The sequence below is a fragment of the Macaca thibetana genome, chromosome 12 (genome assembly GCF_024542745.1).
Source record: "Macaca thibetana thibetana isolate TM-01 chromosome 12, ASM2454274v1, whole genome shotgun sequence".
Lineage (NCBI taxonomy): Eukaryota > Metazoa > Chordata > Mammalia > Primates > Cercopithecidae > Macaca > Macaca thibetana.
This window is the reverse complement of record NC_065589.1, coordinates 111187393-111200580: the sequence shown is the minus strand read 5'-3', so window position 1 is coordinate 111200580 and position 13188 is coordinate 111187393. Positions and strand designations below refer to the sequence as shown.

The 13188-nt window shown below is 42.1% G+C and overlaps 1 long non-coding RNA gene across 1 annotated transcript in view; it reads left to right on the top strand.

The window, feature by feature from the left end:
• Positions 1–2607: 2607 nt before the first annotated feature.
• The window catches only part of LOC126932860 (uncharacterized), a 68839-nt gene continuing 58258 nt past the window's right edge, over positions 2608–13188 (top strand). Inside the window, exons 1-3 of the long non-coding RNA XR_007718350.1 lie at positions 2608–4275; positions 5559–5724; positions 10637–10824. This is a non-coding gene — a long non-coding RNA (uncharacterized LOC126932860). The remainder of the gene's footprint in view (positions 4276–5558; positions 5725–10636; positions 10825–13188) is intronic.

Sequence of the window (13188 nt, the reverse complement as noted above, 5' to 3'; positions counted from 1 at the left end):
GCCTCCGCAGTAGCTGGGACTACAGGCATGTGCCACCACGCCCAGCTAATTTTTTGTAGTTTTAGTAGAGACGGGGTTTCACCATGTTTCGATCTCCTGACCTCCTGATCTGCCTGCCTCAGCCTCCCAAAGTGCTGGGATTACAGGCGTGAGCCACCGTGCCCCGCCTTTGCTTTTTCTTTTTTATGCCTTGCAAATGTTCTTTGTTTTTCTGCTTTGAGTTTTTGCAGTTAGTTCTTTTTATTTAGTGGTTTTTTTTTGGGGGTTTTTTTGTTTTTTTTTTTTGAGACAGAGTCTCGCTCTGTCGCCCAGGCAGGAGTGCAGTGGCATGATCTCATCTCACTGCAACCTTTACCTCCTGGGTTCAAGTGATTCTCCTTCCCCAACCTCTCAAGTAGCTGAGACTACAGGCACAGGCCACCATGCCCGCCTAATTTTTGTATTTTTGGTAGAGATGGGGTTTCACTATGTTGGACAGGCTGGCCTCAAACTCCTGACCTCAGGTGATCCACCCTCCTCGGCCTCCCAAAGTGCTGGGATTACAGGCATGAGCCACCGCCCCCCACCAGCACTTGGTTCTTTGTTGTTTCTTTGTTTGTTTTGTTTTTTTATGCTACCCCACCCCCTCTGGTTCTTTGTTTTAAAGAAAAAAACAGGCCCAAATTGAAGGCTATTCTTTGAAGTAACTGGCCAGCACTCTTCAAAAATGTTAATGTCATGAAAATAAAGATTGAGAAACCATTAATGCTAATTTCCTGATATTAATCATTGAATATTTATTATTAGTTAGTCTGAAATTATGTTACAATAGTTACTAAGTACACGTAGTAGACTATGTAGAAACACCGCGCTCCACTGCTAACAGAGTGCACATTGATGCAATTTCCCTGAAGGATAGTTTGGCAATACCCTTCAAAAGCAGAAACGTACATACTTTTTGATCAAAAATTCCACTTATAAGTAATTGGCTTACAGAGTTGGTTTCATATGTGTGAAATGGTTTAAATAAAATTGTGTATTCATTGTAAGGGCAGCAGGCTGGGCACGGTGACACACACCTGTAATTTCAGCACTTTGGGAGGCCGAGGTGGGCAGATGACTTGAGGTCGGAAGTTACACACCAGCCTGCAACTGTTCTGGAACTTTGTAAGACATTGTAAGGGCGGTTTGGAAACAATGTACATGACAGTAATGGGATAGGGTTTTTTTTTTTTTTTTTTTTTTTTTGAGATGGACTCTCCCTCTGTCGCCAGGCTGGAGTGCAGTGGTGTGATCTCAGCTCACTGCAACCTCTGCCTCCCAGGTTCAAGCGATTCTTCCGCGTCAGCCTCTGGAGTAGCTTGGATTACAGGCACCCGCCACCATGCCTGGCTAATCTTTGTATTTTTAGTAGAGACGGAGTTTCACCATGTTGGCTAGGATGGTCTCGAACTGCTGACCTCGCGATCTGCCCTCCTCGGCCTCCCAAAGTGCTAGGATTGCAGGCGTGAGCCACTGCACCCAGCCAGTAATGGGATGGTTTTCAGTAAATTATTATATACTTTTAAAATATAGTAAAATGGACACAACAAACTCCTATAAATGTAATTTTCTGGAAAGAATCCCAAGAATAGGGTTATTATTAACAGTAAAAAGTAAAGCATAGAACATTCGGTAGAATGTGCCCTCATTTGTGTGTGGGAAAATGTATATGTGTATGCATGTATATAATTTATTTTATGTACCTATTTATATTTTATAGGCACATATACACATATATTTGTATACTTCTATATATGTTTGTATACATATATTTGTATACATTAGTATATGTATATATTTGTAAATGAATAGAATAGCTGTCTAATGATGCCTAAGAAAGTTGAGAAAATTTTGGCCTCAGAAAGGAACTGGGTTGCTGGAAGAGACACGGTAAGGGAGACTTACCTCAGTATTCCACTTTGTGTTTTGTGCAAAATACAAGTATTCCTATCTTTAAAAAATTAATTAATAAAAAAGCTGTGTAGAATGTTAGAGAGCCAATATGAAATCAATAGAAAAGAGTGAACATTTGTTAATAACATGAGTGCAAGCAGATGGAGAAGGAACTTGTACTGAACAATTCTCCAAATATAGAAAAAATTTGATTTTTTTTCTGCAAAGGCAGAAGAACAAGGGGCAGGAAGCCAGAGAAAGTTAGACAAACATGGCATGTTCAGAAATCTGTTTCCAGCTTAAAGGTTATCTTTTTATAGGGTGAGGTTATCACGTGATCGATTTCTTCTTTTTCAAAACCAAGGTAAAGTGGTTAATTTTATGGATATAAATTATACCTCAATTTAAAAAAAAATTAACTTTTAAGAAGTTAAGGATGATGATACATTCATCAGCCATCAAATTAGCCGGGCGTGGTGGCATGTGCCTGTAATCCCAGGTACTGGGGAGGCTGAGGCAGGAGAACCACTTAAAGCTGGGAAGCGGAGGTTGCGGTGAGCCGAGATCGTGCCACTGCACTCCAGCCCGGGTGACAGAGCGAGACCCCGTCTCAAAATAAATAAATAAAATTCAAAAACTCAAAGTCACTATATAATAATATTTAAAATAAAAAATTCAAAAAGCAAACAAAACAAAATAGAGTTGTATCAGCAAGGTTTTGCTTGTGATTTCATTTTGTGGCCGTTATTGTCCTGTTCTCTTTCAACACAATAACTCTAACCCTCTCCCTACTTCTTTCAGAAAGAGCGAGAGAGTAATTCTAGCCTATTTTTACAAGAACACAGTGGCTATGGACGGTAAGTACTCTCCCATGTGAAAGCACCAGCTAATTAGACTTTGGTGGATGGTCATGACGTACCCAGTGACATGCTTTTACAGTTCATTGTCATTGTCCTAGGTGCTGGTGTGAAAATGATTCAGCAAAAGTGGAAAACTAAAAATTCTAGGGCAGTATGAAAACTGGGAAAGCAATTACAGCGGAAGTTGCCTTCCCCATGGTAGCTTAGCAACTTCGTGTCTCTCCAAGGCAGAGAGGAAAATCAAGTTTAACAGGCCTTCCTGAAGGCTAGGTGTGAAATACCAGAAGCCATCTTTGTTTCTGGCATCACTAAATATTTGTTGATACAAAGTATTACACATCTGTTCTCCCACATCTCAGCTAAACTGCCAAAAGTTAACCCTTTCTGGAGATGCAGAATGGAGCAATATACCTAGCTCTCATTCATTTATTTCCCTTGCTGATATTCTTGCATAGCTTTTAGTTTATGCATTTGTCCCAAATAAACCTAGAAAAAGCCACTTGTCATAGGACAAGATGAGCTGATGATTTAAATCATTCTCCCACTGAGGAAGAAACCATCCTGTGGAAAAGATTGTATAAGGTACTTCCTGATTGAAAGGTAGGGCTCTGGAGTCAGACATCTTGAATTTGAATCCCAGCCATGAAATGTATCAACTGTGTGCCCTTAGGTAAGTAACTGAACTTCTCTGGCCTCAGATCCCTCTCTGTTTTTTTGGGGGTTTTTTGTTTTTTTTCTTTTTTGTTTTGTTTTTGTTTGTTGTTGTTGTTGTTGTTGTTGTTGAGATGGAGTCTTACTTTTTCGCCCAGGCTGCAATGCAGTGGCACCATCTCAGCTCACTGCAACCTCAGCCCCCACCGGGTTCAAGCAATTCTCATGCCTCTGCCTCCCAAGTAGCTGGGACTACAGGCGCCCACCACCATGCCTGACTAATTTTTGTATTTTTAGTAGAGATGGGGTTTCACCATGTTGATCAGGCTGGTCTTGAACTCCTGACCTCAGGTGATCTGCCTGCCTCGCCCTCCCAAAGTGCTGGGATTATAGGCGTGAGCCACTGCAATTGGCCCTCTCTGTTAATTGTAGGTGCTGAAAGGAACCCAGTGAACTAGTGATAATACGTATAATGTACCTAGTACCAGGTCTGATGTTTAATTCGTATTCAGAAAGTAGAAGCTATTTTCGTATGATAGGTCATTAATGCCAATTTTATGTATCTGAAAATGAGGATGTGGGGGGTTCCAGGAAGTTGTTTAAATGCTTTTGGTGCTCAGTTCCTTTACTTTGCCCAGGGTGACCTGCAACATACCTTTGGGAAACTTTGCCTGCTTCTTTGCTAGGCCAAGGTCCCATTCTCTTGGATCCTTTGCTAATCTGCCGATCAATCTCGTAAACTATTTATTGCAGAGATATTAATGACTTTATTTGACTTTTCTACTTAGAGACAGATAGATTAAGAAGCGTTTCAGGCTGCAGCCAGCTGGGACCACTCAGCGGCCTTCAGGTAACATCTCTTTTGGCACAGGTCAGCCTGGCAGCCTGGGCTGTGGCCCCTGTGTGAATTGGCCTCTTGTACTAGAGGATGGTTGGGTGGGTGGTTGAGGTTGCTCTTCTCATACTCTGGGGTCTTTGTTCATATTTATGACATCTACATTTCTGCTTCCCTTTCTTACTTCTCCCTTCCTTCCCAGATCAGAGTGGAATAGAGCTCATTAAAGCTTTATAGGGTAGTGCCAATAGAGAACTTTAGGTCTGGAAAAGAATCATTAGTAAAGATTGACTGTGTGCTCTGGGTGCCTTTAGACAGCCACTGTTTCCATTGGTGTTTAATATTTATTGCTTTCTCATAATCTTCCAGCTGCTATCTTGTCATTGTTAGGAAGACTGGGGAAAAAGTCCTATGGATATTTATTTTCTACCACCTATTTACTATGTCACTTGAAAGTTTGAGTTTTGTGTTTCTCATATAAATTATGAATAATAAAATAAAAATCATCACTACTGCTTTCAGGCCAGACATATTTTTATTGCACAACACATATTATGTACAAGAATATCACAAGATTTGGAAATGTTAGTCCTAGCAGAGGGTGACACAACGCAATAAGACAGTATGAAAAATGGAGCTATGAATAAAAAAGAATCCCTAAGTCCCCAGAGCCTATGAATGTGTTATGTTGAATAGTGATGTAGTTTGGATGCCTGTCTCTCTCCAAATCTCATATTGAAATGTGATCCCCAGTGTTGGAGATGGGATCTGGTGGAAGGTGTTTGAATTAAGGGGGTTGATTCTTTATGAATGGCTTGGTACCCACCCCGTGGTAATAAGTGAGCTCTCATTCTGGTAGTTTCTTCGAGAGCTGGTTGTTTAAAAGAGCCTGGCACCTCCCCTTCCTCTCTTGCTCCCTCTCTGTCTTGCCATGTGACACTCCTGCTCCCCTTTATCTTCTGCCATGATTGGAAGGTTCCTGAGGCCCTCACCAGAAACCAGTGCCTACATCATACTTCCTGTATAACCTGCAGAGCCCAAATGAACCTCTTTTCTTTATAAATTAACCAGTCTCAGGTATTCCTTTATAGCAATACAAGTGGACTAACACACATAGCAAGGAGGAATTAAGGTTGCACGTGGAATTAAGGTTCCTAACGAGCTGACTTTAAGACAAGGAGATTATCCTGGATTATCTGCATGGGCCCAGTGTAATCACAAGGATCCTTTTAGTAGAAGAGGAATCCCAAAGAGTAAGGCAGAAAGATATTTGAAGATGCTACCTTCTGTCTTTGAAGATGGAGGAAAGGAGCCACAAGCTAAGAAATGCAGAAATTGGAAAAGAAACAGGCAAAAAACCAGATTCTCCCCCAGAGACTCCACCAGAAGGAATGTAGTCCTGCCAACACCTTGATTTTAGCTCCACGAGACCCAATTCAAACTTCTGACCTCCAGAACTACAAGGTAATAAATTTGTGTTGGTTTATGTCACTAAGTTTGTGCTAATTTGTTGCAGCAGCAGTAGGAAACTAATACACTGCTGCTGAGGGCTTTTGTCAATAAAGACGATACTGATATGAAAATACCTGTACTATAATTGCAAACACAAATAGCAAGTGCTTAGTGGACAAGGAGAGAAGGGCCTTCTGCTATGTAGAGTTCAGATGTTGCTTGACGATGGAGTTTACATGGGAAATTCTATTATGTATACAGGTATTTAGTATGTATAGCAACCCCATGAGGTAGTGACTGTCTCCAATTCATAGAGGAGGAAACAGATAAAAGAAGTTGTACCATGACCCACAGCTAGTTAATTGAAAGAACTATGATTTATAACATGCATTGACTGTATCCATAGTCCGTTGTTTCAGCCACTGGGCAATTTTGCCACTCGCTTCAATGGTTGGTCAAGGGGATATGAGTGGGTCATCAACAGCCTCTAATAAATACCTCAAATCAACATGCCCCAAATTGAATTCATGATCTTAACCTCCCAGTCTGCTCTTTCTCCTGGGTTTCCTGTCTTATTAAATGATCTCACTGCCAACCCAGAACCTTGAGCCTTTTCAGTATTATGCTAGATTCCTCCCTTTCCTACACCATCCATATCATGTCTGTCACCAAGTCTTGTCAATTCTACCTTTAAACTTTTCTCAAATCTACCCAGTCTGTGCCTTTCACCGCCAATGTATAGTCTCAAGGCTACCACCATCTCTCACCTGGATGCCTCCATAGCCCCCCCCATTGGTCTTTCCAACTCCTATCTCCAGACTTTGTCGCTTCTAATCCATTGGCAACAGAAAAATCAAAGTGGTTTCCAGAAACGTACGTTCAATTATGCATCCTGTCTGCTAAAAGTAATTCAGTGACTTTCCCTGAGGATAGAGGCTGCGAGTCCTAACAGGTTTTTCCAGACATTGCAGGACCTTGTACTTGCTTACACTTTAACTTCACACCGTATTCCTTTCCTATTCAACAATTCCCTAAAAACAGTGTCTTTTCCCCTCACCTACACACATACTTTCTACCTTCAGTCCTTCAAATATGCCACGCTGTCTCCACTCTCAGGGCCTTTGCTCACCCTCTCTTCCTCTGGTTATGACTTACGATCCCTCAGATCACAATTACAAGTCACTTCTTTAGGAAAGTCTTCTCTGATCTCCTTTTCTTTTGTTTTCTTTTCCTTTTATTATACTTTAAGTTCTGGGATACGTGTGCACAATGTACAGGTTTGTTACACAGGTATACACATGCCATGGTGGTTTGCTGCACCCATCAACCCGTCATCTACATTAGGTATTTCTCCTAATGCTCTCCCTCCCCCAGCCCCCCACCCACCAACAGGCCCTGGTGTGTGATGTTTCTCTCCCTGTGTCCATGTGTTCTCACTGTTCAACTCCCACTTATGAATGAGAACATGTGGTGTTTGGTTTTCTGTTATCTGCATGATTCCCACAGCATCTGGTATGTCCTTATCATGGCATTTCTCACCCTGAATTGTAAGCTGTTTACCTGTCTAGATCCACCTCCCTGATCCATAACTGAGAACTCTGTTAGGTAAGAACTATCAGAATTGATCATTGTTGTATCATCAGTACACAGTACTATCTGGCACATAGTACATACCTATGGAACAGATAAATACCACTGTTCACTGAGTGAGGGAAAAAATTTTCTGCATCCTATGGCAAAAGTGATAAACATGTAAATCTGGCTGGCTGTTGACTGTTCCCAAAATGCCCGATATCTGAGAGTTCAAAGCAGTTTTTTTCTTTAAATACCACACAGCAAAGAAAAGACCTCTCTTTGAAGTCAGCCTAGGAAGCCCAGGACCAGGAGAAAGTGTGGTATAAACAGGCCTACCTCCCACCTGCTGCTGGAGGAATTTATCACAACTCTGAAGAGTATCCAAGAAGATACGTTTCCCGGAAAATCAAACCAAAGATCTTTCCAGAGCCCCGACTTTTAGTAATCCAGTACAATCGGTCTATTCATTTTTCTGGTAATGATTTCTTTCCCCCTCAAAGCACTCAATTCATTTTTCCATCACTGACATGTAATCCAGAAATAATAGAGGTTAGTCTTGTATAACTCATATCCAAAAAGGGAAAGTGCCAACACCCTGAAAGAAAAGCTCTGAATTAAGTATTCCCAAAAATAATTCTCAGCAAATCTGGGGGATGTGAAAAGGCCTATTCAGTTGTCGATGATAATTCTTTTTGCTGTTTATTATAAATGTGGCTCCCCGATAGAAAGCGTTAAGTTTAAAAACACTACTCTGTCACAGTCCTTGTAATTACATCCCAGGATTCAAATCTGAAAATTGCTTCTACTTCTATTTTCTAATAAAGTCTTACTCAGAGGTGCTAACACTTGAAATTGGTCTTTAAGAACTCTTAAAAAAAAAGGGCCAGGCACAGTGGTGAGCGCCTGTAATCCCACACTTTGGGAGGCTGAGGCCGGTGGATCACCTGAGGTCAGGAGTTCAAGACCAGCCTGGCCAACATGGTGAAACTCCATCTCTACAAAATTACAAAAATTAGCCAGGCATGGTGATGGTCACATGTAATCCCAGTGACTCAGGAGGCTGAGGCAGGAGAATCACTTGAACCTGGGAGGCAGAGGTTGCAGTGAGCCAAGATCATGCCACTGCACTCCAGCCTGGGCAACAGAGCGAGAATCTGTCTCAAAAAAAAAAAAAAAAAAAAAAAAAAAATTTTAAACTCCCACTGTGTGGCAACTCATAGTCAAAGCACATGATCGGACCCCCAGTGAACTTGTATCAGGAGTGAGAAATAAATCTTTGTTGTTTTAGCCACTAGGATTTGGGGATTCTTTGTTTCTATAGAAGTAATAATTTCCTATCAATCCTTTGATTTCAAAGCCACTTCGGAAGTGAACAGAGCAATTAGACAGCTTGGAGAAAAAAGAAAGCCCAGTTCTATTACTGAAAGGGCTGGTTTGGAGAACAAAGCATAGACATTAGATAAAATTGGGTTCCTAATAACTTCCCTCTAAATTGATCCTACCCATCCCAAATTTTATGTCTCTCCACTGTAGGGCCAGATCCTGATATAAAAAGCATATTCCCAGGCTGGGCATGGTGGCTCACGCCTGTAATCCCAGCACTTTGGGAGGCCGAGGCGGGCGGATCACGAGGTCAGGAGATTGAGACCATCCTGGCTAACACGGTGAAACCCCCTCTCTATTAAAAATACAAAAAATTAGCCGGGTGTGGTGGCGGGCACCTGTAGTCCCAGCTACTGGGGAGGCTGAAGCAGGAGAATGGTGTGAGCCCGGGAGGTGGAGTTTGCAGTGAGCCGAGATCGCGCCACCGTGCTCCAGTCTGGGAGACACAGCAAGACTCCGTCTCAAAAAAAAAAAAAAAAAAAAAGCGTAGTCTCTCATGGAGATGTAGAAGGAGGGGTTCTTGAGGAGAGTAGGACAGAGAAACAGAATACAGCAAAGGGACTCAGCTGAGCACGCTCGGTTCCTTCTCCCCACTCTCCGATCAGACAGGACCTCCAGGGAAGTATTCCCACACTTTCCCTTCCAGAGGAGAGGAACTTCTTTCTCTCACAGTTGAAACAATGGAAAGTTGATTCAGTTAAGCCCAGAGTAAGGCAGGAGGCCTTCTTGCACCTTAAATTATTTTTAAATTTGTAGTTACTAAAATTATGTAGTGTGATTGATATCCGCCCTAGGACATGGATGGTTCAAAGCCATCTATCTTCAAGGAAAGCAGGATCCTGTACTGTTTCCAAAGCTGTGAGAAGCTGGATCAAATAAAACTATATCCGGGTGATAATAGCTTTATCTGGCCAGGCACAGTGCCTCACGCCTGTAATCCCAGCACTTTGGGAGGCCAAAGCAGGCAGATCACCTGAGGTCAGGAGTTCAAGACCAGCCCGGCCAACATGGTGAAACCCTGTCTCTACTAAAAATACAAAAATTATCTGGGCATGATGGTGCACCCCTGAAATCCCAGCTATTTGGGAGGCTGAGGTATGAGAATCGCTTGAACATGGGAGGCGGAGGTTGCAATGAACTAAGATTGCACCACAGCACTCCAGCCTGGGCAACAGAGAAAGACTCCATCCCCCCCGGAAAGAAAAAAAAAAAAAAAAAAAAAAAAAAAAAAAGCTTTATCTGATCTCTAAGAACAAATCTGAAGGGGAAAAGTCCTTAAAAGACAACCTAGATAGAGAGACGTGAGAGAGAAAGAGACAATCCTATTATTTTGGCTTAATGAAAGAGGGCCCTGGGCCTGGGGACAGGCGTACCAGCCTCAGGTGTGGTAGCAGATGATAGAAGCACATCCTCTTTTGATCTGCTTTCCTCAGCAGCTGCCTCCTTCGTTTTCCAAATGAAGTTTAACACGATGCGCTGAAATCCAAGATATTCTTGTAGGTTTCGTTATAGAAGTAGTATGGAATTTGACTTTAAGTTTATAACAAAGAAGTGTATTGCTGAGGAATGGGACACCACTGACGCTGAGCAATTTTAAGCAAGAGAAGCATGATGTAGTGACGCCTTGGAAAAAACAACCAACTCATCCTATGATTGTCATGTGGAATTTATCAATTGAGTAACAAACATGTGTTTGACTTCCAAAGCCATGAAATGCCTTTGGCCCCTGCCAATTGTAAAACTGTGTCTCGCTTTATCTTTTTCTCTCTCTCTTATAGAAAGTCAGGATGGATAGATAGATAGATAGATAGATAGATAGATAGATAGATAGATAGATAGAAAGATGGTAGATAGATAAGATAGATAGTAAGGGAAGAAGAAAAAGGGGCTGCCTTTTTAAAAATATTTATAAGCTATATAACAAAATGAGTCATTTTTGGTCAAATGTCTCTTTTATGTGCAACAGCTAAGAAACCACAAGCTCATCATGTGAAGAGGAAGAGTTTGGCAGCTCATCTTAAATTGTAATTATCTTCTTTGCATGAATCCTGGAGAAAAGGTCTTCGTATCAGTTTATTTTTATAAAACCGTCTGGTTCTGCTGATGGCAAGACATCACTTGGATGAGCTACACAGAAGCTAAGGAAGTGTCAGGGTAGGCCTACCTCATGGGTATTGCTATTGAGATGTCATTTCTTTTGCATAAAACTTTCCTACTACTATTTGTTCACTTCCTTTACAGTTTCTTGAATAGAATGTAGGAGCCTGAATAAAATTCCTGAGAAGGAATTTTCTTTTTCTTTTTGGGGGGAAGTGAGGGTGGGGAATGGCTGGGTCTCACTCTGTCACCCAGGCTAAAGTGTAGTGACACCATTACAGGTCACTGCAGCCTTGACCTCCTGGGCCCCACCTCAGCCTCCTGAGTAGCTGGGACTACAGGCATGCACCACCATGCCTGGCTAACTATTTAATTTTTTGTTGAGATGGGGTCTCCCTGTATCTCCTAGGCTTGGACCTATTTTCAGATGGCCATTGTTTCTGAGATTCTCCAAACTCAAAACATTAATGTGTCTCACTGTAAAAGAAAATATGTATTTTCAAAAACATTGGTAGCTGATTATAAATGGATGTTATATCTTCCCTGTGGAATACAGGAATTTAGTTTTGATGGATAAAATGACAATCCTTTAATATTATATTGCTTATTCTGATCGGATTTGAGTTTGGGTATAGTTTACAAATTTTATGGTTTTTTTTTTTTTTGTTTTTTGTTTTTTGTTTTTGAGACGGAGTCTCGCTTTGTGGCCCAGGCTGGAGTGCAGTGGCCGGATCTCAGCTCACTGCAAGCTCCGCCTCCTGGGTTTATGCCATTCTCCTGCCTCAGCCTCCCGAGTAGCTGGGACTACAGTTGCCCGCCACCTCGCCCGGCTAGATTTTTGTATTTTTTAGTAGAGACGGGGTTTCACCGTGTTAGCCAGGATGGTCTCGATCTCCTGACCTCGTGATCCGCCCGTCTCGGCCTCCCAAAGTGCTGGGATTACAGGCTTGAGCCACCGCGCCCGGCCTACAAATTTTATTAAATGGACGTTTCGGAGAGCTATGATTACGATTCTAGGACATTTTTTAGCCAGGGAAGCACATAGAATCTTGAAAGTCTTCATCACCCATGAACACTTTTCATCCATAGTTTTAATTTCAGGTTGGAATTTATGATTTATTTAATCTCTGCTTGTTGGCAGAAATTCTATTTATATTTTATATTTTTTTCTTTTTCTTTTTCTTCCTGGCTTGTCTTCAGTATAATATACTATAAATTTTGCTGTAAATTTCCAGCATGGTGCTAATATTTGGGTGAGACAGAATTTCACCAGTGGGATGTGTTTTCTGGTGCTTTTAAAGCTGAATTACGATTTATTGTCATGAATTGTTTCTGGACTCTGGTAACTCTTCTAAGGTGAGTAAAGGCAGTATTGAGCCCCAGGACACCAGGGGAACAGACAGAAATCTATTTCCTGTGGCAGAAGAGATTGTAATCACTTCTGCCTGCCATGGCCTGTTGGTTACAAGAATCAATACAAACAGCTGCTCTCCACGGTCCATTTGCTTTATCGGTGGCCCTCGGGTGAGCAATCATCTCAATTTGCCTGGCACTGTGGGAATTCCCCAGAGGGACTTGGGACTTTTTTCCCACTTTTTTTCCCCCAATTTTGGAGGTCCTGTTGGTTTGCAGTGGTGCCTCATTGTGGTTTTGATTTGCATTTCCCTGAGGACCACTGATGTTGAGCATCCTTTTACATGCTTGCTGACCACTTGTATGTCTTTTTTGGAGAAATGTGTATTCAAGCTGTCTTCCTTACAGCTAAACAAACTCCAACAAAATCCCACTTCACATAAGGTGAAGTTTCCAGCTGTAGAGTGGATGAACTTTTAGGTCGCCTGTGCAGCCCCTTTTCTGACACATCTGAGATAAATTAGTCTTCTGATGACAGCACAATTGTCATGGAACTTATCTCAGGTCCAGGAGTTGTGCAGTGAGGTGATAAACAGATCCAGAATGCTCCACCCAGCAACTCTACTCAACTTTTGTAAGAGGTTGGCTTTTGAGTTCCTGCAGAACAGGTAAGATGCCAGTCAGCCTGGCCCTTGGTCCGTCACTCATGGGTCAGTCCAACCATGTAGTACAGTTATTCCTCCAGTGGCGAGTCAGCAAGAGGGGGTAGATGAGGTCAGCTATAGACAGGATAATCAGAGCTAGAGAAGCCTGTTGTCCATCATTGCAATCTTAATTGGCTACATTTGAAGCTGCTAGGAACAGGGACCACTGAGTGCTCTGGAGGAGGCAGTGCTTTACGCCACTTTTGTTCAATCACTTCCTATGATTTAGTTTATTGACTTAGTAAAAAAACATCATGAGGGCTGGGTGCGGTGGCTCACACCTGTAATCCCAGCACTTTGGGAAGCCGAGGTGGGTGGATCACCTGAGGTCAGGAGTTCAAGACCAGCCTGACCAACATGGTGA